Source organism: Delphinus delphis, chromosome 8, assembly GCF_949987515.2.
Source record: "Delphinus delphis chromosome 8, mDelDel1.2, whole genome shotgun sequence".
Classification (NCBI taxonomy): domain Eukaryota; kingdom Metazoa; phylum Chordata; class Mammalia; order Artiodactyla; family Delphinidae; genus Delphinus; species Delphinus delphis.
The window spans coordinates 83,869,013-83,895,207 of NC_082690.1; the positions used below are offsets into that span (position 1 = coordinate 83,869,013).

At 36.8% G+C, this 26,195-nt stretch overlaps 1 protein-coding gene across 2 annotated transcripts in view; it reads left to right on the forward strand.

Moving 5' to 3' along the window:
- DNAJC24 (DnaJ heat shock protein family (Hsp40) member C24) overlaps positions 1-26,195 on the forward strand; it is a 61,395-nt gene that overhangs the window by 6,796 nt on the left and 28,404 nt on the right. The gene's annotated exons all lie outside the window — the stretch shown is intronic.

Sequence of the window (26,195 nt, forward strand, 5' to 3'; positions counted from 1 at the left end):
TTTGTGGTTCATTTCACCATAGGCTTCAAATGGTTTGAGCAGGATCAGAACTGCCCCTGTAGCAGAACTTGAGATCTGAGTCCCATCAGGATTTGTCTCAGCTCTCCTGCCCTGTCCTTGGACTGCAGCAGGTCCCCTGCATGTTAGGAGTGGTCTGTCTCAGTTTTCCTGTTCTTCCCTTAGATGTGGATGACTCTGCCTGGTACTCAGTGTGAAGTCTGGATTCCTTAGAGGGTTTCTCTCACTGCTCCAGTCCTGCCTTCTGACTTGGGAAAGCCACTTGTGCGTGTGCTTCGTGGGTGACTTTTGACTCACCTGCCCTGTGTCTATTCTTACTTGTGAACACTTGGCAGAGGTCTATAGGATAGAGTTGGTGGGTGGGTGCAGAATCTATATTGTGTTTGGAGGGCGAAGGATTCTAAATTGTCGTGCCAGTCTACACTTGGCCTTTAAAATTAAAGTTCATTTTCTTCTTATCTGTGTCAGTATTGGTTTCCTGCTCCTGCCAAAGGTAAACACAGTGATGATTTTTTTTCTCTTCTAGGGAGGGTCGTTTCATTTGGATTTGGGTTCATTAGGTTTCTTTGAGTCCTTCGCTCCCTATTTAAAGAAACAATTGAATTTGTAGAATCTGGCTCTTCTCCTGAATTATTCCTATCTGCATTAAAATGTGCCATTATTTCTCCCATCTTTGTGAAAAATCCTTTTCTCTCAACCCATTTCTGCCACCTCTTGCCCCAACTTTGTTGTTCTTTGCAGCAAAAACTGTTTCCAAAAGTTGCCTCTGCTTTTTCCAATCTCTCTCTTCCTATCTCTCTCTTAAACCTACTCCAGTGAGGCCTTGTTCCTGCCACTGCTCTCTCTCTGTGCCCCTTCCCCTACCTCACCTGATTAACTCTACTTATTGTTTCAAAATTGTCTTAATTGTAACCCCTGCCTCCCCTTCTCTCTGCCATGCCTTCCTTCCTCTTGGGTACCCTCCCCTAGTAAAAGTGCATTTAGTGTTATTTCTCTAGGAGAGGTATAGCTGGCAGGTGAGGAGAATGAGGGTAGCTGGAGTGTGATTAAAGGCTTTTTCCTGCTTTTCCTTTTAGAAGATGGAGAGACTTGAGCATGTTTAAATTTTATGGGAAGTAGCCAAGAGAAAGCTTGGGATTTAAGTTGTAGGGGAGAGAGGATAACTGACAGATGTCAGAAGGGAATGGCATCTGAAAGCATAGGTGGAAGGATTCCCTTTAGGTAAGAGAAGGGAGGGCTCTGGGCTCTGTCTCTGTTGTTATAGGAGAGAAGGAAAGTTGGATTCAAGAGCTGGTTCATTTGTCAGTTTGGTAGCGGGAAGATGATGAGCTCTCATTTGGTGGTTTCTTTTTTTCTCTGTGAAGGAGAAAACAGAGTTATCTGTTGAAGGAGGAAGTGGAGCAGCAAATTATAGGAGAGAGAATTCCCACTAGCATTATTCTGGGAAGGTTCCCTATAAGTAGCTGAGTGTGCTGATAGCAGCAGGAAGTCTCAGCCAACAACTAACTGTGCAGAAGGCAACCAGACCTATAAAGTGGCATTAAAACAATCAGCCTAATATCTTGGCCTCCTTTAGCCTGGGTCACAGTGCCTTTGGTCCCTATTTACAGCTTAGTACGATAATTTATATTCAGAATTAATGGCCATAGGTTAAATTATGTTCAGTGTATTCTGTTTAAGAAGGCAAGGAAGTATGTGGTAGTAAGTATATAATTAGTAGCATATGTATGTAGTACTTTATACTAGTTTACAGTTTACAAATGCTTTTATGTCTTTTCTGGTTTTATCCTCTCAGCAGTCCTGTAAGCTAGTTAATATTATCTTCATATTTGCAGTTGAGAAAACCAACGCTTATAGTTACGTGATTTGTCTGAAATGCACAATTAGTAAGGTGTGAAACCTAGGCTTGCACATATCCTCTGCCCCTAGACTCTCTCCCATTATATCAGACTTCTCATAATTGCCATCCAGAAGGGTTTACAGTTGTTTAAAGGCATAATTTTCAGTTTTCTGGATTTCAGTGGAACACCTCATTCATGTACAGTTAATGAAGTAGTATAATTTAAAGTTCATAAGCTTTCTTTCCAATTTGAATTACCATATATTTTCTTAGTCTGTTTTTCGACAATGTCACAGAACAGTTGGAGAATAAAATTACATTTGACAAATACTATTCTGTGTCTTTTTTGTAAAAAGGCACATTTATTACATGTACTTTTCCAAGTTGAGAAGACTTTGAATTTAACACCTCCTACATAATTAGTTGTTGGGATAAAATATTGCTAACTCGCAGGCTGCTAAGTTTACAGTACATGTTGATTTAGTAAATGCTGTTTCCTTATTTCAGTTTTTGTAAACGTAGTACTTACTCAAGGTCGTGATTCTGAAAAAATTCTTATTAACTAATTGAGATCTTTTAGAATGCTTTAAAGATACATATAAACGTAAAGTGCCGAATTAGCTCGAAAGACATTTATTTCACATACCATTAAGTCTGTTGCCTAATAAATTACTATATAAAAATAAAGGTAATTAAATCAGCATTTCCCAGCAGCATTGTATTAATAGGGACTTTATTAATAAAAGCGCATTGTTGTTCTTTTTTTATGAATCAATTTTTAAACTATTTTTTAGTTTTTTTTTAACGTACGTTAAATGATAATTCATTGCTTTGAAATGGTCTAGGGTCAAGAATGATTAGTTATATTATTCCCATATTTTTTGCAGTTATGCCTGTGAAAATTGCTGTTAACTGAGGATAAAGCTTCCCCCCAAAATCTTTGTCACATTGAAAATTGGGGGTCTTTTCTCATTGATGCTGATAATACAGCATCATAATACAGGATACCTATCCTGATAATACAGGATACCTTTCAACTGCAAAAGAATTATTGTGTTGGAAAATTGTATGCTGCTCTTACAATATGTTCCATAATCTTAAAGAAAATCCATGTAATTTGAGGCGGAAGTGTGCAGTATGCTCATATTCTTAATGTTGGAAGGATATAAGTGCCTTTAACACTTATGTGGGCATTCAGTGGTTCTCTTTTGATTACAAGTGATTATATATATATATATAGATTAACATTAAGTTTGTTATGTAATACATTTTAACATCTTGAAAAAGAAAGTAAAAAGGTTCCTGTGCTATGAGGGGAAAAGACCACATCAGCAAAGAAGGGAGCTAAGAACAATTCTTTAAACAGGTCTTTTGACTACACTGCAAAGTGGTGTGATCTTGATCATAGGAAAAGTACTTAGGCATTAAGAGAAATTTTCGGAAAAAATCTGGGAGTGTTGTAAGTAAAAATCAGAAGAGTGTAACTTGTAATGAACATTAAGATTTTTGTTAATGTGGTTAACTATTTACCTGGCATCTGGGTGTTGTACAGGGTGCAAGGTATTTTAAAATTAATTACTTTCGTATGAACTATTCTCTTCCATGATAAGAATGGTAGGAATGACATTTTAAGTGAACATTAAGTAATAATTTTAGCTACTACACAACACTGTGTATCAGACACTCTTCTGATCACTTTATGTGCATTTATTTATTTAACTCTGTAAAGCGAGATATTATTATCCCTGGAAACTGAGACTCAGAAATTAAGTAACATGCTGGTTAGTGGCAAGAAATTATGATACACTCTATATATGCTTTGAAAACTGGGAAAGTAAAAAGGTAAGAGTTACTTTTTTCTTAATCTTTCAGTTTTTTCTTAATCTTTCTACTGCATATATACGGCAATAATAGATTGTATCTTTAGAGAAAAGGTAGCATTTATGTTAAAGGTGCAGAATAGTGAAGGGTTAAAAATGTGGGCTCTGGAGATAACTTCCTGGGTTTGAATTCTGACTGCCACATAGTAGTTCTGTGACTCTGAGCCAGCTCTATAATTTAGGAGCTTGTTTCCTTATCTGCAAAATAGATGTGAATCATTATTTATTCATAACAAATATTGAATACCTACTATGTGCCAGCCCTGCTCTAGGCATTTAGTAACTAAATATCTATTTCATAGGGCAGTTGGAAGGATTTAAATGAGTTATACACATAAAGCATTTAAAACAATGCTTGGCACATAGTAAATGCTCAGTTATTTTATAGTTGCATGTAATAATTCAGTATTGGGAGGTTGACACTTTTCTGGTTTTTTCCAACACAGTGAAAATAACACTTTAACCTTTTTTAATGGCTTAAGGGTCATCATTGTCAATATAGATTTTTGTACTGTGAAAATACAGACATAGATGTTTGGGAAGATAGTGAAAAATGTCAAATGTCAGCTTGTTTTTTTATCTCTTAAAGTGAAGATGAAGAATTTATATCTATACATGGCTGTGTATTTACAGGACTGATTAATCAATCAGTGAAAGCACCTTTCTCCCAGATAGGACTTGCATTGTCATTTTCACCCTCTTTTGACTGTCAGCATTCTCTAAAACTTTATTTCTAGACCATAACAACATTGTACCAAGTTGGCCTTCTTGTCAACTTCAATTTTTATTAAATCATTGTTCATTGATGGTGTATCAGAAAGAATTCCTCCTCCTTTTGGGAATTTGTGCCTCTGTTTTTTGACCTTTTTTCCCCAGTTTTATTGAGAAATAATTGATATACATCATTGTGTAAGTTTCAGGTATACAGCATGATTGTTTGATTTAAATATATTGTAAAATGACTACCACAATAGGTTCAGCTAACATGCATCTTCCCATAAAAGTACAATAAGAAGAAAAGAAAAAAGGAAAAAAATTTTCTCCTTGTGATGAGAACTCTTCGGATTTACGCTCTTAATGACTTTCCTATATCTTATATAGCAATGTGTTAGCTATAGTCATCATGTTGTACGTTACATCCCTAGTACTTACTTTAATCGTATAACTGGGGGTTTGTAACTCTTTGACAACTTTCCTCCAGTTCCCCTCTCTCACCTTCTGCCTCTGGTAACCACAATTTTTTTTTCTATGAGTTCATTTTTTTTTTTTTTAAGATTTCACATATAAGTGAGATCATACAGTATTTGTCTCTGTCTGACTTACTTCACTTAGCATAATGTCTTCAGGGTTCATCCGTGCTATTGCAAATTATAGGATTCCCTTACTTTTTATATGGCTGAAGAATATTCTATTGGAGACATAGGCACAACTTTATCTGTTCATCCATTGATGGACACTTAGATTGCTTCCATGTCTTGGCTATTGTAAATGATGGTATGGATGTTATTCTACACCAAAACCCTAAGATTTGGCTGTTTCCACTAGAAGATACTTTAATACACATGACCCAGATTTTCTTTAAATTCAGTGCTACTACAGACATATATAACACTAAAAATAAATCTTTAGGTAGCTGGTTGAGGTTGGTGGAGGGGATTGACTACAGAGGGGCATGAGGAAGCCTGGAGGTGATAGAACTGTATCTTGATTTTGGTGGATCTTACATGACTATATACAGTTATTAAAATTCATCAAACCATACAGTTGAAATGGGTACATTTTACTGTATGTAAATTATTCCTCAATGAAAAAGGAAACAAAATGAAGCTTTAAAGGTATGAGGTAGAAAATCTCTTATAATGGATTACACTTCTCATGAAATATTTCTGTAAGATCTTTATTTTGAATAATGTCTTAGGACACAAGTTGAATCATTGAAAGGAGCAGAAAATTGTTAAAAATTTTTATTTCTAATTTTTGACTGTTTCCTTAGGGTAAAGATTTTGATTTTACAGTTAGTAGATTAGCTAACCTAAGGTAAGCTTATACTTCTGATACTTTATTTCATTGTAGGTATAAAACAGTGAAATGAATCATTAAAAAAAATTCTTTTGATCCAAAAAAATTTGGTGAAAAAAATTTTTGATGAACCATGTACTAGCTTAGATGACACTTTTGAAAACTGAGTTGATTACATTTTCAATCATGAAACATCATTTTGTTTTGTATTATTTAAGCTTCTTTTTTGCAAGCAATAAAAACCAACTCCTGCCAAGCACAAAGATGGCTATTAGAAGAGTTTTGTGGGGCTCAGAGAATTGATAGGAGGCTGAAGGCTCATGTCTAAGAGAAACAAACCAAGGGGACTGCAAAGGGCTTAAAAAAGTAGGAACCAGGATGCATAGCATCTGTTTCACAACTGGAGCAGCCTGGTCAGGGCACCATTGCTATTACCTCTACTGCCACCATTGCTATGAAGAGCTTCTGACTGCCTTGGTAAAAATTCAGAGTTGCAGGAGAGGGCTCTGTTCCGGCACGCAAACTTTAGCTGTGGAAGACCATACACAATTTTAGAGAGCTAATTCCTCAATAGTGTGTGAGGAAATTGAGGTGAAAGGATGCCAGGCACTGCATAAAGTCGGGAGTCTTGCTATGTGAATAAATTCAAGAACAGTTAACCTATCCTCCGTCTTAAACCCAGCAACCTATAACTTACTGCTCCAGTAAATTTGGTTAAGTTGCTAAATTAAAGTAACATGAAATCTTTCAGAGTGTTGTATTAGCAGATGGGTTCTCTAAAGCATTTCCTTTGTTGTTTAGTAATGTTACCAGTACATTCTTCCTTCTAATGACATGGCTTAATTTGAAATGCCAAAACTACTCTTTAGAAAATGTACAGCAATCATTTAATCATATTAGCTCAAAAAATCCTTTTTGGTTAGAATATAGATACAAATATAGGTTTTAATCTTTTCAGTGAGGCCTCCTCTTATGTAAATCATAAATACATAAAGTATGGTATATTTTGGTACTATTTCTTAAAGTGTGGTACACTTTATTGATGATATATGCAAAAATAATTTTAAATAGTATGCAGGTGAACAATTTTTATGTAAGTAGTTATATTTTTACTATAAAGTATTTTATTTATACATATATATATATATATCACAGCAGATACTTGGTTTTAGAATGAAGCTGAGTAATAAAAATGAGTTAAAGTCTGTTTACCAAAAAAAGTAAATAAGAATATTAATAGTATGAGAATATGGCAAAAATCTTAAAGATGGTATAAGGATGACTGAAGTTTGGAAATCCCTAGTCTATACTACAGACCCACGAGTCACATTCAGGCAGAACAGTGCTTAGGATTTTTTTTTTTAACTATGAAAAATATTAAGAGGATTGAGACACAGATCTGGGCTCGGGAAGCATCCATTTTTATGCTTTGAGGTTAGCACAGTTTTAAACTTTCCTCCATTTGTAGATGGTAGCAAGGCTTCTATCATGGGTCTAATAGTATACTTCTTACACAGTAGGGCAATAGTATGAGCACTGCACTGTTTTGTCCTGAATAGATATAATTGTGATATGTATATATTTTCTTTAGGAAGGCAGGGGACTGTGTCATATTTCAGAAGAAAAGTTATTTTAGCAAGTGAATGAAATAAAAGACTTAGCACAGAGAGTAAGTAAGTAAGAGTGCTACTTTTCAGCTCTGGAGATATTGTTACTCATCATGTAATACTGTGCAATTTTGGAAAGCCTGTAGTTTTCTAAATTAGAAAAAAAAAAGGAAATCTCAAGAGGCGATTGGCTTTATTAGGTTGATTGGTGACTCAATTCATCATGTTTTTGGTGTTTTGTTATTCCTTTACTGTGAATTGTTGAGGTTTATAGGACTGTTATGTTTCTTTGTTGAGTATCTCTACGTGGAGTATCTCCATGCTGTTGCCCTGTTGTTGAACCATCCCCCTTTCTCCCATCTTCACTGTGTCTGTTTTCTATTATTATTTTTCTTTGAACTGTTTCTCATTGCTTCTCTTGCTTCTTCTCATCTTTAGTCATTATTTCTCTTATCGTTTCCTTCTGTTGCCTTTGAATTTTTGTCTCTTTTCTCTCCTTTTGCTGTTGTTTCTCCATGCATCTTTGTCATAATTGGTTTCCAAAGGCCATTACCAATTCATGGATATGCGTCCTTCTGATTAATGAACTTTGGGGGCTGATATTATCCTCACTTATTGATTCTCCTGGATTTTTGTTGATGCGTTTGGAGACTTTTTTTTGGAACTTTCTGGCTCATGACTCTTACAAGTATGGGTAAGTATGAGCATTATTGCATGTTGTTTCTAAGAAGGCATGTAGTCTAAAGCATGACTTCTCTTCAAAAGTCTGTGGTATAGTAGAGTCAGGGGCAGAGAATGCTCAGGAAATTGATGAGAACCAGTGTACTGGCCCAAGAGCTATAGCAGAGTGTGAGGCTGGGAGTGTTGGTTGTAAGTCAAATTGTATAGGGTTTGAATATAGGCTGTAGAGTTTAAACTTTATTCTGCAAGTCCTAAGGATATTTTTGAACAAGATTAGATATATATTTTAGCAGGTAACATTGATAACTAAATAAGATATGTTGGAGTGGAGAGAAACTTGAGGCAGAGAGAACAATGTCTTTGTAACAATTACACCAAGAGGCAATGAGGACTTGAACGGTTGCATTCGTATTGAGAGTAGAAAGGAAGAGGGAGATGAAAGAGAATATGGAGGTAGGTTTGTGGTGGATTGAATATGTCAGGAAATGGGGGATGGAAAATGAATTTGTGATTTTGAACTTAGGACCCAGTAGGTAGGTGATGTTCTTAACTAAGATAAGGAGCAGAGGAGGAAGACGTTTTCTGGGAAAAGATGTTTGGTTCATTAAAAAGCAAGTGGAGTGGGATGTGTCTGTGGAAGAAAAGCCATGTGAAGATTTCCAGTTGGCAGTGCAGATAGAACTCGGGAAGTCGGGGTTAAAAGCCATGCATTGAGCTTTGCCTCCATGAGATTACCCTGTGGTCAAGGGGGCTGGAGATATAGTGTGTTATATAGCTTCCTAGGACAGAACCTTAGGGAATGGTTCTTCACTAAGAATGAAAAGGAGTGGCCAGAGATAATAGGAGTCTCACCAGAAGAGCGAGGGTGTTAACTAAAACCAAGGAAAAGAGATGGTGTGGCCAACAGTTGCAGATATTGTTGGGGGGCCAGGAAGGCTGCCAACTGAAACAAAGTCCGTTGGATATAGAAACTAGAAACATTGGCAACCCTGAGTGCTAAGCAACTCAGAATTGCAGCTGAAATTGGAGAGAATTAGTAGTCTTTCTTATAGGACAAATTGAATATAACCACCTGCGACCCTTGGAATCTGATTTGATTAACAGCCTTGGCTGAATGTTTTAAAAATTGAAAACAATTTTGTGAATTAGCTACACTGTTTAAGAGAATACATAACCACTACTATATACAGTGTTACATGGCAAATATATCTCAGTAAAGCTGGGAGGGAAAAAGTTCATCTTCCCTTACCCTCTCCATTTTCACTAAAATTGTGCCAGGCAAGCTAAGATATGTCTTAAGTCACAAACTATGGGCCAGCGTTTCATCTGTTAAAAAAATGAGTTGCTTATACTCTGTTACTTTCTAAAGCCAGCTCTAAAATTTGTTTCTTCTATTTTTTCCTTTTATTATGTCTTTTGTTGTCATCTAGTTGACTCCTCATATCTGAGAACTTTTTTCCTTGTTTACCATACTGGAAGTAACTTGGTTTTGGCGATTCAAGATTGTTTTGTTGACTCATAACACATACACTCTAGACAACAAATAGTGGTAATTGAGAAGGCTGTGGTGATTTGTCTCTAGTTTGCCATGTGTTTAAGATAAAAATATTCCCTTCACACGTTTGCCTAAAATTCTATTACTGATAATCCTTTTAAAGTTTAACCTGGGTGTAAGTGGTTCACAGTTTGCTTTTGCAGAAAGTGAAAAAAAGAAATCTTAAAATAACTTTCTAATTATGATCTGACTTGTCTAGCTGATAGGAAATCCATGAAGGGGTAGTTAGGGCATTGTTTTATTTGTCTCATAGTCTGGCTTAAAAGGATCATAGAATTTCAGAGACTAACTAAAAGAAATATAGAATGTCAGAACATAAAGGAACCTTTATTGCAGAAGATTTAGACTGGGAAAATGAAAGTATTGAGCACAGAAAGGTAGAACAAAGATACTAAATATTCAAAATTAAATAATATGATAAAGTTGTAAACCAAAAATCATTTTCAAAACATGTGTAAAATAAAAATGGGCAGAAGACCTAAATAGACATTTCTCCAAAGAAGATATACAGATTGCCAACGAACACATGAAAGAATGCTCAACATCATTAATCATTAGAGAAATGCAAATTAGAACTACAGTGAGATATCATCTCACACCGGTCAGAATGGCCATCATCAAAAAATCTACAAACAGGGCTTCCCTGGTGGCGCAGTGGTTGAGAGTCCGCCTGCCAATGCAGGGGACGCGGGTTCGTGCCCCGGTCCGGGAGGATCCCACATGCCGCGGAGCGGCTGCGCCTGTGAGCCATGACCGCTGAGCCTGCGCGTCCGGAGCCTGTGCTCCGCGACGGGAGAGGCCACAGCGGTGAGAGGCCCGCGTACCGCAAAAAAAAAAAAAAAAAAAAACCAAAAACAGTAAATGCTGGAGTGGGCGTGGAGAAAAGGGAACCCTCTTGCACTGTTGGTGGGAATGTAAATTGATACGGCCACTATGGAGAACAGTATGGAGGTTCCTTAAAAAATTAAAAATAGAATTACCATACGACCCAGCAGTCCCACTACTGGGCATATACCCTGAGAAAACCATAATTCAAAAAGAGTCATATACCAAAATGTTGATTGCAGCTCTATTTACAATAACCAGTACATGGAAGCAACCTAAGTGTCCATCAACAGATGAATGGATAAAGAAGATGTGGCACATATATACAATGGAATATTACTCAGCCATAAAAAGAAACGAAACTGAGTTATTTGTAGTGAGGTGGATGAACCTAGAGTCTGTCATACAGAGTGAAGTAAGTCAGAAAGAGAAAAATAAATACCGTATGCTAACACATATATATGGAATCTAAAAAAAAAGAAAGAAAATGGTCATGAAGAACGTTGGGGCAAGATGAGGGGCAGATCTACTAGAGAATGGACTTGAGGATATGGGGAAGGGGAATGGTAAGCTGGGACAAAGTGAGAGAGTTGCATGGATATATATACACTACCAAACGTAAAATAGATAGCTAGTGGGAAGCAGTCGCATAGCACAGGGAGATCAGCTTGGTGATTTGTGACCACCTAGAGGGGTGGGATAGGGAGGGTGGGAGGGAGGGAGATGCAAGGGGGAAGAGATATGGGGACATATGTATATGTATAACTGATTTACTTTGTTATAAAGCAGAAACTAACACACCATTGTAAATCAATTATACTCCAATAAAGATGTTAAAAAAAAAAAGTAAATGAGACAGATACAGCATCACTTCTGTGATATTTCTGCCACAAATACAAAACCTGAATCTTATCCTGAAGAAACATCAGACAAACCCAACTGAGGGACATTCTACAAAATAATTAGTCTTTAATCTGCAAAAGTGACAAGGTCATGAAAGTCAAGGAAGAATGAACTATTTCAACTGAAGGAAATTAAAGAGACAAGACAATTAAATGCAATGCATGATTCTAAACTAGATCCCTCTGCTCACTAAAGGACATCTTTGGGACAACTGGCACAATCTAAATGGGAATTGAAGATTAGATGATAGTATGATATAAACAGTTATTTCCTGATTTTAATGGTTTTATTGTGGCTAGAAGACATATCCTTGCTTGTAGGAAGTAGACACTGAAGTATTTGGGGGTGACAAGGCATCAAGTTGGCAACTTACTCTCAAATGGTTGAGGAAAAAAAAAGTTCTTTGTAATGTACTTGTAATATTTCTATAAGCTTAAGGTTTTTCAAAACAAAAAATTAATATAAGCAAGAAAACAAGAATAAAAATATTATAGCCTAAAAAAAAACTTGTGTAAAATAATAATACTAAACAAAAATTGAAATTGGAAAAGTGTATGTTTTGTTTTAAAATACATTTACATTTCGAATTTCCTTGTGACTTGGTAAACATTTTTAGTTGTACCAAGGTACAAAAAAAACATGCTTCCCAAAGGAATATAACACTTTTGTTAAAGTGTTGAAATTCACTAGAATTGTTCTACTTTTTTTTTTTAATCTAAATAAAATGGCTAGAACTTTATGGTTTCATAGGGTATACTTCTTTTAGGCATTTAGAAAAGAATCAACTTTATTGAAGTATAGTATATAAGCAATAAAACACATCTATTTTTAGTACATTTCAATGAGTTTTGATTTAATATACCTGTATAACCACCACCATATCAAGTATAGAACATTTTCATCATCCCAGGAAGTTCCTTTATGCTTCTTTTTCCCTCAGCCGCCATGGATCTGCTTTCACTGTCTGTAGATTTCTTTCGTCATTATTTTAAGCTCTTAAAATTTCTTTATGTTTTAATGAATCAAATTGGTTAGTTACGATTTTTAAAGAGAGGTGAATTTCTCTCTTTACCTCCTCCTGAAGAGTAAACCGATTATAGCATATTACTTACATAATACGCCATCCATAAAAATGTTTTATAAGAAGTCTAGTTAGCACATTTAGGGCATGTTATAAGTGAGTTGCAGGGGGTTTATATGATTTTCAAATAGTAACTATCATCTTGCAAGATATTCATAAAATCATGCCATCTGACATAGGAAACACCTTTAAAATTTATCTTGAAGTACATCATGGATTTCAGCTCATTAATCCCCTTTTACTTGTTAAGGTTATTTGTGTTTTAACTAATTTTTCCTTTATTTTCAAATTCATTTATTCTTAATAACTGTAATAATTTATATTACACATATGTATGCTTGAATTATTTTCTGTGTCACAAATAGAGTTAATGCTGATGTGCCCATGTTATCTACTAATTAAAGATCAAATAGATTCTTAAACTCAGTAATGGAATATAAAACCCTTCTGTTAAGCTTTTTGAAATATTGACTGTAACTGAGGATTATCCTTGGTGCAGTGTGTGGGATAACATAGCCTGGAAAACATGTTTTTTCTCTGAAGCAGCTTAAACTACCCATTACGTTTTAGTGTCTCAAAATATTTTAAAATACAAAATACAAATCTTGCAATCCCTGGAGGTAATCCAGAATATTTCATTTGAGAATTATACTTTTCAAATTAGTTAAATGTATACATTCGGATCTATTTATGAGAGTTGAAACAGTCTGAGTTTGTCTACAGTTATGCATTCATCTGTTCACTCAGCATTTGTTAGGGTTGGTATCTACTGTATTTCTAGACACTATTCTAGATGCTGTGGATATAACAGAGTTGTTAGGAGGGAGACACAGATGTTTAAATACTAGTATCATAATAAATGCTGTAACGTATACAGTACAGGCGTACTTTGGAGATGTTGTGAGTTTGGTTCCAGACCACTGCAGTAGAGCAAATATCTCAATAAATTGAGTCACATGAATTTTTTGGTTTCCCAGTACATATAAACGTTATGTTTACACTACTGTTGTCCATTAAGTATATGATAGCATTATGTCTAAAAAAACAATGTACATACCCTAATTTAAAAGTACTTTATTGCTAAAAATGCTAACCATCATCTGAACCTTCAGCTGGTGGAGGGTCTTGCCTCAGTGTTGATGGCTGCTGACTGATCAGGGTGGTGTTGCTGAAAGTTGCAGCAATTTCTGAAAATAAGACAACAGTGACATTTGCTGCGTCGACTGACTCTTTCTTTCACAAACAATTTTTTTGTAGCACACAATGCTGTTTGGTAACATTTTATATACAATAGAACATCTTTCAAAATTGTAATCAGTCCTCTCAAATCCTGCCACTGCTTTATCAACTTAGTTTATGTAATATTCTAAATCCTTTGTTGCAACAATCTTCACAGCATCTTCACCAGGAATGAATGCTATCTCAAAAAACCACTCTTTGCTCATTCATAAGAAGCAACTCCTCATTTGTTTTGTTATAAGATTGTAGCAATTCAGTCACATCTTCAGGCTCCACTTCTGATTCTAATTCTCTTGCTCTTTCTACCGCATCTGCAGTTACTCCCTCCATTGAAGTCTTGCACACCTCAAAGTCATCCGTGAGGGTTGGAATCAACTTCTAACAAACTCCTGTTCATGTTAGTATTTTGACCCCTTCCCGTGAATCACAAATATTCTTAATGGCATCTAGAATGATGAATCCTTTCCAGAAGGTTTTCAATTTACTTTGCCCAGATCCATTAGAGGAATCACTATCTATGGTAGTTATAGCCTTATGAAATGTATTTCTTAAATAATAAGACCTGAAAGTCGAAATTATTCCCTGATCCATGGGCTGCAGAATGGATGTTGTGTTAGCAGGCATGAAGACAACATTAATATTATTGTGCATCTCCATCAAGAGCTCTTGGGTGACCAGTTGATTGTCAATGGACAGTAATATTTTGAAAGGGATCTTTTGTTTCTTAGCACAAGGTTTCAACAGTGGGCTTAAAATATTCAGTAAACCATGTTGTCAACAGATGTGCTATCATCCAGGCTTTATTGTTCCATTTATAGAACACAGGAAGAGTAGATTTAACATAATTCTTAAGAGCCCTAGGATTTCCAAAATGGTAAATGAGCACTGGCTTCAGCTTAAAATTCAGCTAATTCTTTTATTAGCCCCTAACAAAGGAATCAGCTTGTCCTCTGTAGTTTTGAAGCCAGGCATTGACTTATCCTCTTTAGCTATGAGTGTCCTAGATAGCATCTTCTGCCAATATAAGGCTGTTTGTCTATATTAAAAATCTGTTGTTTAGTGCAGCTACCTTCATTAATTATCTGAGCTAGATCTTCTGGATAACTTGTTGCAGCTTTTCTACATCAGCACTTGCTACATCAACTTGTACTTTTATGTTATGGAGATGGCTTCTTTCTTTAAATCTGATGAACCAACCTCTGCTAGCTTCAAACTTTTCTTCTACAGCTTCCTCACCTCTCTCAGGCTTCATAGAATTAAAGAGAGTTAGGGCCTTAGTCTGGGTTAGGCTTTGGCTTAAGGGAATGTTGTGTCTGGTTGGATCTTCTATCCAGACTACTCAAACTTTCTCCATGTCAGCAATGATGGTTGTTTTGCTTTCTTATCATTCACGTGTTCACTGGAGTAGCACTTTTAGTTTCCTTCAAGAACTTTTCATTTGCATTTATTCACAACTTGGCTGTTCGTTGCAAGATGCCTAGCTTTCAGCTTATCTTGGCTTTTGACATGCCTTCCTTACTAAGCAATCATTTCCAGCTCATGATTTAAAGTGAGAGACAGGTGACTCCTCTTTTTACTTGAACACTTAGAGGTCATTGTTTGGTTATTAATTGGCCCAATTTCAATATTGTTGTGTCTCAGGGAATAGAGAAGCCCGAGCAGAAAGAGAGAGTTAGGGACCAGCAGGTCAGTGGAGCAGTCAGAACACACATTGTTAAGTTCACCATTTTATGTGAGTGTGGTTTGTGGTGTCCCAAAACAATTACAACAATAGCATCAAAGATCACTGATCAGGCTTCTCTGGTGGCGCAGTGGTTGGGAGTCTGCCTGCCGGTGCAGGGGACACGGGTTCGTGCCCTGGTCCGGGAGGATCCCGCGTGCCGCGGAGCGGCTGCCCATGGGCCGTGGCCGCTGGGCCTGCGTGTCCGGAGCCTGTGCTCCGCGGCGGGAGGGGCCGCAGCGGTGAGGGGCCCGCGTACCGCAAAAAAAAAAAAAAAAAAGATCACTGATCACAGATCATTATAACGAGTACAATAATAATGAAAAAGTTTGAAATGTTGAAAGAATTACCAAAATGTGATACAGAGACACAAAGTGAGCAAATGCTGCTTGAAAAATGGTGCTGAGACTTGTTCAACACAGGGTCACTACAAACCTTTAATTTGTAGAAAGCATAATATCTGTGAAGCACAGCAAAATGAAGCTCAATAAAATGAGATATGCTTGTATATAAATTCTAAAATGTGGTTTCATAAGGAAGTTTATGTATAGCATAGTCATTCAGAGTCCTGGCTTTGTATCACTTTGCCCTGCCTTTGAGTCTCACTTGTGCCATTTATGATTTGTGTGACCCAAGAGGAGTGACTTAACCTCTCTGAGCCTCAGTTCCCTTATCTGTAAAAATTGAGATAAAGATTTTTCTTATTCTTCTTTTCTTTTTTCATAAAGATTAAGTGAAATAATGTAAAGCATTTAGCCAGTGTCTTGCATGTAGTTCCTTATTATAATTTATCACCATCACCAGAAATTGTGTACAGGATGCTGTTAGAGAACCATGAAGGGCCATATAAAAATATTGCATGATGATATCAAATTTAGTTATCAGTGTTCAGCAAAAAAAAATGCAAATTTAGTTATCAGTGTTCAGCAAAAAAAAAAAAAAGAAAAAAATTAAAATGGTAAAATTATATTTTGGTTGTGTGCTTTTTATCATGTGTTCATTACTGTATATGTTATGCACTTATATATACAGATTGCTGTGTAGAGTTGTACTCATGAAAATTCAAATATTACACTTAATGGAAAATTTAAAGATTTTCAAGAGTAGTTTTGATTAAATGGCATTTTCACATTGCCTTTGAACCTTGACACCTAAGAAAACTCTTCTGTAAGTGTTCAGTTAGAGAAATTAGTGCTGTATTGGGAAATTAGTACTATTACCAGACTGCGGAAACGGGAGAGCAGGGTTGCACAACAAGTTTTGCTTGTAGTTTGTGAAAGAGAAATGACCCCCCCACACACACACACACACCAGGTTGCTATATTGTAGGGAAAGAAGGTCAAGGGCCAGTAAGTGTGGGAACATACCCTGCCCACACTGGCCTCAGTCCCTCATTCTAATGTAACAGGATGGGTCTCCTCTGCACAGCTGGGTGTTAGACTCATTTTCAGCTTTCATGTTTTCTAGTCCAATAACCTGTTTATTCTTCCTCCAGGCATTCCCTCCCTGATGTGTGTAACCACCTTAAGCCAAATAAGGTTATCAGAATGAAAGTTTATTTCCAGGATACTTTCCAGAATAGGTGAAATACCCTTGGAGCAGAAGCAGCCCTATCCTTTGTCCTTGATTATCTGTTTTCCCTTCAGTTTTGGCCTGGAATTCTTTACTATCTTGTTAACTCTTCGATGCTTTTAAGAGTTATATATATACACGCACACACACACACACACACAGACATATTTATCCAGATTTTTTATCCAGTTGTTTTCAATGGAAAGATTGGTTTGAATAAGCAAGTCCACCACCAATGGAAACAAGAAGCAGTCTTCCCATTCTTCCATTCCTTCCCATTCAATAGGAGGAAGTCCACTTTCCATTAAGGTACAGCTCAAAATAACTCCTTCCTGAAAGTCTCACCTTATGTGTTCCATTGATACATTGTAACTCTGTTGTCCCACTGACCACATTCTGTCTTTACCGTAATTACTTATGCCTATGGCTGCCTCTCAGCTAAATGTAGTTTTTGAAGGCAGGAGTCCTGTCTGTAATTTTTCTGTCCTTGGTAGCACCAACTCTGTGTACTTTGTATAATAGACTCTCTCTACATGCATTGGTTGATTGCACTGGATTTTGCTGAAATACAATAGAAGGATTAAGAAGGGAGTTGTCTCCTGTTATTTTGTCCTCTCTATGTTGGTTGCAGTACTGTTCTCCCTTTTCTGTTATTCCTTATGGGTTCAGTGATGATGTTAGATGGTCCTTGATCCATGTGAACTGATGACAAAATAGAGCCACAGCATGTGAAGTGATTTGACCTGTGGCCATCTTTGAGCCGATGTTTTGTCTATAGCTGTCCTCGGAGGCTGTCCAGCTGTTACAGTTCATTTTTAATAGTTTAGCCAAGACTGTAGAACCTTTAGTGCTTTAGGTTTTCAATAGTCTGAAGACATAGTTTTGAGAACTTTAAATATGTTGAGAGGAGAATATTGAGACCAAGAAGAATAAATGTATTGCTACTTAAAGGACAGTATCTGAAAAACAAAATAGGGAATATAAGTGTATAGTTCTCAGTTTATTAAGTTAAAGGATACTTTTCTTAGGAAGGAGGAATTAATAGTCATTAAAATTGTAAGACTAAGAAAGGTTTTTTAAAAAGCCTTAGTTACCCATTTTAATGCATCTTTTAGTTTGGACACGACTGCTTCATAATCACAGTGGCCCTTGCATACTATCTTGTAATTTAAAAAATTATTTAAAAATAATGTGGCACATTATTCTACAATCTTAGTATTGGGCTTTTAGAAAGTCAGTGTTAAAATGAGCTTCAGGTGGTGAAGTACTCAACTGGAACACTTGTTGCGTAATAAGAAAGGCCAGAAAAGGTAAGTATTTAATCATGTTTTGTTTTAGCCATGATCTTCTCAGGTGTATTAAGCAAATTTTAGGATTTACTCTTATAATGGACTTTCTGCATCTAGAACTCCCTCAAATTCTATGACTATCTAGATATCCCTGACTGAACTGCGAATGCCATCTTACACACATACTACTTACACACATACTAAGCCACTAAAACATCTGAAATAAATTATATATTAAGATATACCTGTTGCTTTGTTGTCTTGTGTTAAAATGTGTGAAGATACCAGAAATGTAAAGGTTAAATCACTCATGGTCTGCCATATGATTGACTGTGATCTCCCTGGAAGCTAAGTAAATCTTATAAATTTAATTATTGTTGAAAGAGTTGTTCCTTTTTCAAGCTAAGTAAACTACCACTAAGGTCACTAAAAATCTGAGGACATTTCTTGAACTGTTTTTTTCCTCTTTTGATAAGGTTATGAAAAGGTGATAGCCGTAACATAATATTAATAAGGCCCATTTAATATTTACTTATTTATTAACAAGTAAATATTAATATTTACTTAGGCTTAGAAAAAGATTAGAAATGGGGGTCTATGTGACAGATGCTTAAATATTTAAAAGCTATAAGTCAAGCTAACATAATATTAAATAAGTTCTTTTATCTTGAAAAATATATTTTCATGACAAATATCCCTTCATATTGACCTGGAAAGCCAGGATTGCATGTAGAGTGCTTGGAGTTCCATGCCTTAATGCAGCAGGGCAGAGGAAGCCACCACTGTCCTGCCTCCTTCTCTTCCCACACCCGCCCAGGGTCCTTACTGTGGTCTACACTCCTATGACTTGAGGCTGTTTGGGCAGTGAATTCCTGTGTCCTGAGCCCCTAGAAGGAGGGGGGTAAGGCATGGCTATGGTTGGAAGAAGGGCGTAGAATCCTCATGGCCGATATTCTTAGCTAAGGATTTCCTGGGGTGTGGCAGGAGAGAAGGAGGGGAGAGAGAGCTCTCAAAAGTGATGGGTGTAAATTAATTGTAATATATATATTATTATACAGTCAGTTCTTCTTATTTGCTGTGGTTATGTTCTTTAAAGTTGCCACAAACACAGAATTAGCAAACACTGAAACATTGCTCATAGGGGAAATACAGGGTTAGGTTCCTGTGAGCCTCTGGTCACAATATTTTCAGCAAGTGATCAGTACATAACCTTGTTTTATGTATGCTTCTGCTTAAAGACACTTTAATATACGTTGTTGATTCATTAATGTTGAACTCAGGGCCAACAGCACTGTAACTCATGCCTGAAAGAAGAAGCTTATCTAAAATATGTATTTCCCCCCGTAAGGCACATCATAGGTTTCTGGTACATAGGAACACTAGACAGCACTTAATGCTCTATGCTTGAGGATCATTTTAAACAGTAAAAAATGACAACGAAAAACAAAGTATGAAAAATGTGGCACTAAATAATCTGTAAAAAGGTCACTTATTTACATGCAGTATGAGAGCTGAAACATGAAATCCTTGTTTGACCTCAGCTGGGAACGTGCATGTTAGATGATTCAAAATTTTTACCACTCTGTGCATCTCTGTGAATGACTGTGAGAGCATTATAAGTGTTGTTTTGGGGGTTACAAGTAAATTTTAGCAAGTAGGTGAATTTGCAAATATAGAATCCTTGAATAATGAACATCTCTTGCATTTATTAATTTACGTTGGAGGTCTTACAATGACCTTCCTCTCATGCCACCCTCATTTAAAAAAATTTAAATTGTATTCAGAATGTGTTCACTCACATTATGCCATTTGAGTTTAGCAAAACACTGTGAGGTGTATGGACAGATAATTTATTCATTAAAGATTTATTGCGGGTCTTACAGGCACTGTGCTAGGTGCTGCAGATATAGTTCATGGTAATATGATGGACAAAGGTTCTTACTTTCATAAGTAGCTTGTAGTTTAGCAAGCTTTCTCTCCATTTTTCAGGTGAAGAAATCTTGTACAACTGAATAACTTTTCTAGGGTCACATGACTAGCAATAACAAACCCAGAATGAGAGTTCAGTTTTTCATATTTTATGGTTAGGCCTGCTCCAGTTCCCTTTTTTCCTCTGTCTTGAATTCTCCCTTTTCACTAGCTTTTCCCACTCATCCAGTAAAACGTCTTCTGAAAACATTCCCTTTTGGCCTTGGCTACTCTGTCTCTCCGCTCTTCTACCTTGCCACACATTCCTTGACTACCATCTACTTGCTTCTCACCCCTCTCTCACTACTGCCCTTCTTCTCAATGGTGCCTACTAAAATGGCCCATGTCCCCCTACTTACCATATTCTGTGGGTTTACTACTGTCACAGGTCTTTTATCTGCCTTAGAACTTTCTTCCCTGGGCTTCTCTGGATCCTGTTTCCCGTTTACCTTGTTGCTCACTGCTCTGTTTTCTTTTCTAGCATCTTTTCCTTTATCTGATGTAAATGTTACTGTCCTTCAGAGTTTTATCTTTCTTCCTCTATCACCAACTCTTGTCTTAATCTAAGGCTTAGGTTCTTTTAGAGGTTTTAATCCCTCAATTGTACACAAAATTGTGTGTGTATTTCCTTTCCCCCAGCTTTTTATCAGATTCATGGAGGAGTTCAGAACTCAAAAAGTTGAGAAGCACTGCTCTCTGCGTATTCCTGTAGCTTTATCTGCTTCACAGGTGCCTTCCAAGTCTATGTCCCCAGGCTCCCACCTTTCCCCTTGTCTGTCTCCTGTCTTCCTCCTCAGCATTGTTCACATAGTTCCTCAGAAGTGTTGCAGGAGGACTGCAGTAGTTTCCTTTTTGCAGTTCCTCCTACCTATTCTCCATACCCCTTCCATCCCACCATCAGGTTAGATTTTTTTGTCTTTGAAACAAGTAAGTAAAGTTTTAAGTAGGGAAAAGTCCATGTTTTTTTTAGCATACTAAAAAGTTCCTTTATGGTCTAAGCTCAATCTGGCTTTTCAACTTCATCTCATAACTTTCCCTACTCACTGGTTCTTTTACTCATTTCCACCGTAGCTTACAGTTCTGCTATTCGTAACTCTAATATCCATCTTAGTACTTCCCTGTCTTGTATTTGCTGTTTCTCTCTGCACGTAATGCCTTTCCCCTTCCACCCTTCCACAGTTCCTCCACAGGCCGACTCCTATTCATCCTTCAAAACCCAGTCAAGTGTCTTTATTAAGAAACCTCCCGAAATTTATTCTAAGTTAACAACTTTTTCATGCTGTCATCTTTTCTTAGCACCTCATCCTTCCCATTATAATTAATTGTTTACCTATCTGCACTCCCCCGCTAGACTCTGAGTCCATCAAGGGCAGGGATCCTGGTTTTTGTCCATCATGGATCCTCATTGGCTAGCACGGTATCTGATTTGTAGTAAAGTGGTTAATGAGCCTTTTTTGAATGGATAAACACACTTTTGGGCTGCCAGTCTTGAACATGGATTATATTTTCCCTATCTGAATTAGAAAACCATGAAGATGTTTTTAAAATCATGTTTCAACAGTTTACGGTTGCATAAAGTGGTACATGAGGTGTTGACTGCTTCTTTAGGCAATATTTTACTAAGCATTAGGTGGCAGTAGTGAGTTGTACTTGACTTTACCTTTGTAATTGTTTTTTTCAATCCTTCATAATTTTAATATATTGTCAAAGCGTAAAGGACACAATTGTAGTAATTTTATACCTAACTTTTTGTAACATAATCTTGTTTTAAGCTAGTGAGTGTCATACAGAAAATGAAACAAAACTCAGCCATGTCAGTCAGTGTGTATCTCTCTTGGTACCTAAACTGTACGCAGATTCATTAGAGAATCACTACTGCACCATCTTAACGGCACTTCCTCACCAGCTCTTTAATGGCTGCTTCATAATAACAGTGATTTGCAATAAGGAGAACCAAAAAGTATCTCAGAGGATGTGTGTTTTCTCAGTGTCCCAAGAAGCTTACTTAGACCTTTATCTCAGAAATACTATATTATATTCATTGAATTTAACTACAGTTATTAAATGCTTTCTTTTTACTCATCAGTTTTTATCAGACTAAGGTCACTTCTCTTGTTTATGGAGTTTCATTTTAGGCAAATTTCCCTCGCCATTAGGTGGTTAGAATTAAGAAGAATTGCCACTACCTCTCCAGCCTTTATGCATTTAATCCCACCATTAATTTTTGAACACTTCTTTATGAAAATGGGAATTTTATTCCCATTGTAGTTTATAAGGGTTAAATCAATGGAAGTTACATTTTATTAAAGGAAAATTTGTACATTTTAAGTTTAGGGGAGCATTTCTGCAAGTAAAAGAAATAGATAACTTTTAGAGGAAACAGTCTTAGTGTTGATTCAAATATGAGGTAGGTAATGTAAATCTGTGACATTCTCATATCTTCTTTGCTTTCTTTTCTATCTCGGGTAAAGTACTTGAGGGAATTCAATGCACGTGTACTAGTATTGTTAATGTGGCAGAATGATCAATTAATAAAAGAAGAGCATGAAAGCGTTGACAGAACACACTACCTAATTAGTACCTGATGGCCTTGATGGCTACAGAGTGGGGCTCAGAGTTGCTGCAGGAAAGCGGCTCTGTAGGATCTGTAGGTGTATGTGACCACTCTTATTTAGCAAGAATAAGTTTGGCATTGGTTCTTTAAGTCCTTAATTATACAAAAACCGTGTCTTCCCTGACCCCAGAGGGTAGATGAAGTTAGCCAGCATACTGCTTCTAATTATCATCGGGCGATATTGGAGGCAGAGTGTTAAGCTTGGAATTCTCTGTGTAGCTCATGTTGAGTACGTCATCAAAAACTTGTTTGATACGATTTTTGGGGGGTGGGGGCAATCTGGTTTACACTTAAATTGGATATAATGTAACCTATTGCTTAAGATTAAAAATCTTATGTACAAAGAGGAAGAGGTTGTATTACACTTGCATATAGCCAACAAAAGAAAAGGCATGTGACTAGCAAACGATTTGATTCAAGATTGTATGTTAGAGTTAGTAAATCTCACATTTCAAAGTATATTACAGAGGTTGATCTTGGTAATGAAAGGTTTTGCCATGAATTAAATTACCCAGCCACGTATCATCCTACTTCTTACATTTCTTCATTTCTGTGAATCCAGTTCCTGCAGTCTACCTCTCAATTCTTTTATTTGAAAAACATCAGTACCTCCTGTAAATATTTCATGGCTTTGCTTCCCTTCAATGTTTTTCAGTCTCTTCCCTCGCTTATGCTTGCTTTTCCTCTTCTCATTCCTTCTGCTCCTCTTCTGTCTCCCTCCCCCTTCGCCGGCACTTCTTTCTCCACCACCCCCTCTCTTCCCCTTCCTCTGCCTTTCCCTATCCTCCTACTCCCCTCCTCCTTCCTCTTCTTCTTTTTCCTCCTTTTTTACCCCATTTTCTTGGAACTGCCAATAATCTCAGAATGAGTCTCTTAACGTGGTTTCAAAGGAAATCATTGTTACAGTGACATTTAGCAGAGATTTTAAAGCAGCTATGATCAGACCAAAAGGTCTCTTAAAAAATATTAATGGTGTTAAAATAACTCTTTTGAAGATTAGAGGCAATCATTAGCAAGTCTGGTAGATGTACACTTCCTCATACTGTTCTGTCAATTTGGCTGCTACATAATCACACTGAAGCTTTACAGTAAGGCTTTCTCTGGGGACTATGGGACTGTGTTATATGTAGGATCCTATTATATCAATAAATAAATTCAGAGGACTTTTCACAATGAATGCCTTAGTAAGGTCTGTTATGTTATGGAACTAAATTTTGAGCTCAAGAAGAGCATATACTTTTTGTTTATATACTCTTTCACATTCTTAGCTATTCACCAACATTCCCAAAGTAACTGAGGAAGGTTCATTTTTATAGATACTTAAAAATCACAAATGTGTTTTAAAATTAATTAATATATGTGTATGTATATATGCTATGCATGAGTGTGTCTATCATACCTGTCCAGAATAAGCAAATCCACAGACACAGAAAGTAGATTGGTTGGGGGATAGGAGGAAAGAGAAATAGCAAATGACTGCTAATGGATGCAGGATTTCTTTAGTGGGTGGTGAAAATGTTCTGAAATTAGTGATATAGTTGCACAAACAATTCTGTGAATATTCTAAAACCACTGAATTGTAGACTTTTAATGGGTGAATCTTTTGGTATATGAATTATAGCTCAATAGAGTTTTTTTTTTTTAGGAAGTCAGTTCTGTGAAAAATGCCATTGGTAATTCGTTAGGGATTGCATTGAATCTGTAGATTGCAGATTGCCTTGGGTAGTATGGTCATTTTAACAATATTGATTCTTCCAATCCAAGAATATCTTTTCATCTGTTTGTGTCCTCTTCAGTTTCTTTCATCAGTGTTTTACAGTTTTCAGTGTACAGGTCTTTTGCATCCTTAGGTAGGTTTATTCCTAGATTTTTTTTTTTTTGCTGGCCTTTTTTTTTTTTTGCGCGGGCTTTTCACTGTTGTGGCCTCTCCCATTGCGGAGCACAGGCTCCGGACGCGCAGGCTCAGCGGCCATGGCTCACGGGCCCAGCCGCTCCGCAGCATGCGGAACCCTCCCGGACTGGGGCACGAACCCATGTCCCCGCATCAGTAGGCGGACTCTCAACCACTGCGCCACCAGGGAAGCCCCTCCTAGATATTTTATTCTTTTTGATGTGATGGTAAATTTGATTGTTTAAATTTCTCTTTCTGATAGTTCATTGTTAGTATATAGAAATGAAACAGATTTCTGTGTATTAATTTTGTGTCCTGCAACTTTACCAAATTCACTGATGAGCTCTAGTAGTTTTCTGGTGGCATCTTTTGGATTTTCTATGTATAGCATAATGTCATCTGCAAACAGTGACAGTTGTACTTCTTCCTTTCCAGTTTGGATTTCTTTTATTTGTTTTTCTTCTCTGATTGTCATGGCTAGGACTTCCAAAACTACGTTGAATAAAAGTGGCAAGAGTGGGCATCCTTGTCTTGTTCCTGATCTTAGAGGGAATGCTTTCAGCTTTTCACCTTTCAGTATGATGTTAGCTGTGGGTTTGTCATATGTGGCCTTTATTATGTTGAGGTATGTTACCTCTACGCCCACTTTCCAAAGAGTTTTTTGTTCATCATAAAATGGATGCTGAATTTTATCAAAAGCTTTTTCTGCATTTACCCACTCATTTACAGTCAATTAATTTATGACCAAGGAGGCAAGAATATACAATGGAGAAAAGACAGTTTCTTCAATAAGTGGTGCTGGGAAAACTGGACAGCTACATGTAAAAGAATGAAATAAGAACATTCTTTAACACCATATACAGAACTAAACTCAAAATGGATTAAACACCTAATGTAAAATTGGGTACTATAAAACTCCTAGAGGAAAACATAGGCAGAACACTCTGACATAAATTGCAGCAATATTTTTTTGGATCTGTCTTCTAGAGTAATGGAAACAAAAGCAAAATAAACAAATGGGACTTAATTAAACTTAAATGCTTTTGCACAGCAAAGAAAACCATAAACAAAATGAAAAGACAACCTATGGAATGAGAGAAAATATTTGCAAATGATGCAACTGACAAGGGATTAATTTCCAAAATATATAAACACCTCATACAGCTCAATATCAAAAAATCAAACAACCCAATCAAAACATGGGCAGGAGACCTAAGTAGACATTTCTCCAAAGAAGACGTCCAGATGGCCAACAGGCACATGAAAAGGTGCTCTATCAACATCACTAATTATTACAGAAATGTGAATCAGGACCACAGTGAAGGGCTTCCCTGGTAGTGCAGTGGCTAAGAATCCACCTGCCAAGGCAGGGGACACAGGTTCAAGCCCTGGTCTGGAAAGATCTCACATGCCACGGAGCAACTAAGCCCGTGTGCCACAACTACTGAAGGCTGCGTGCCTAGAGCCCATGCTCCGCAACAAGAGAAGCCACC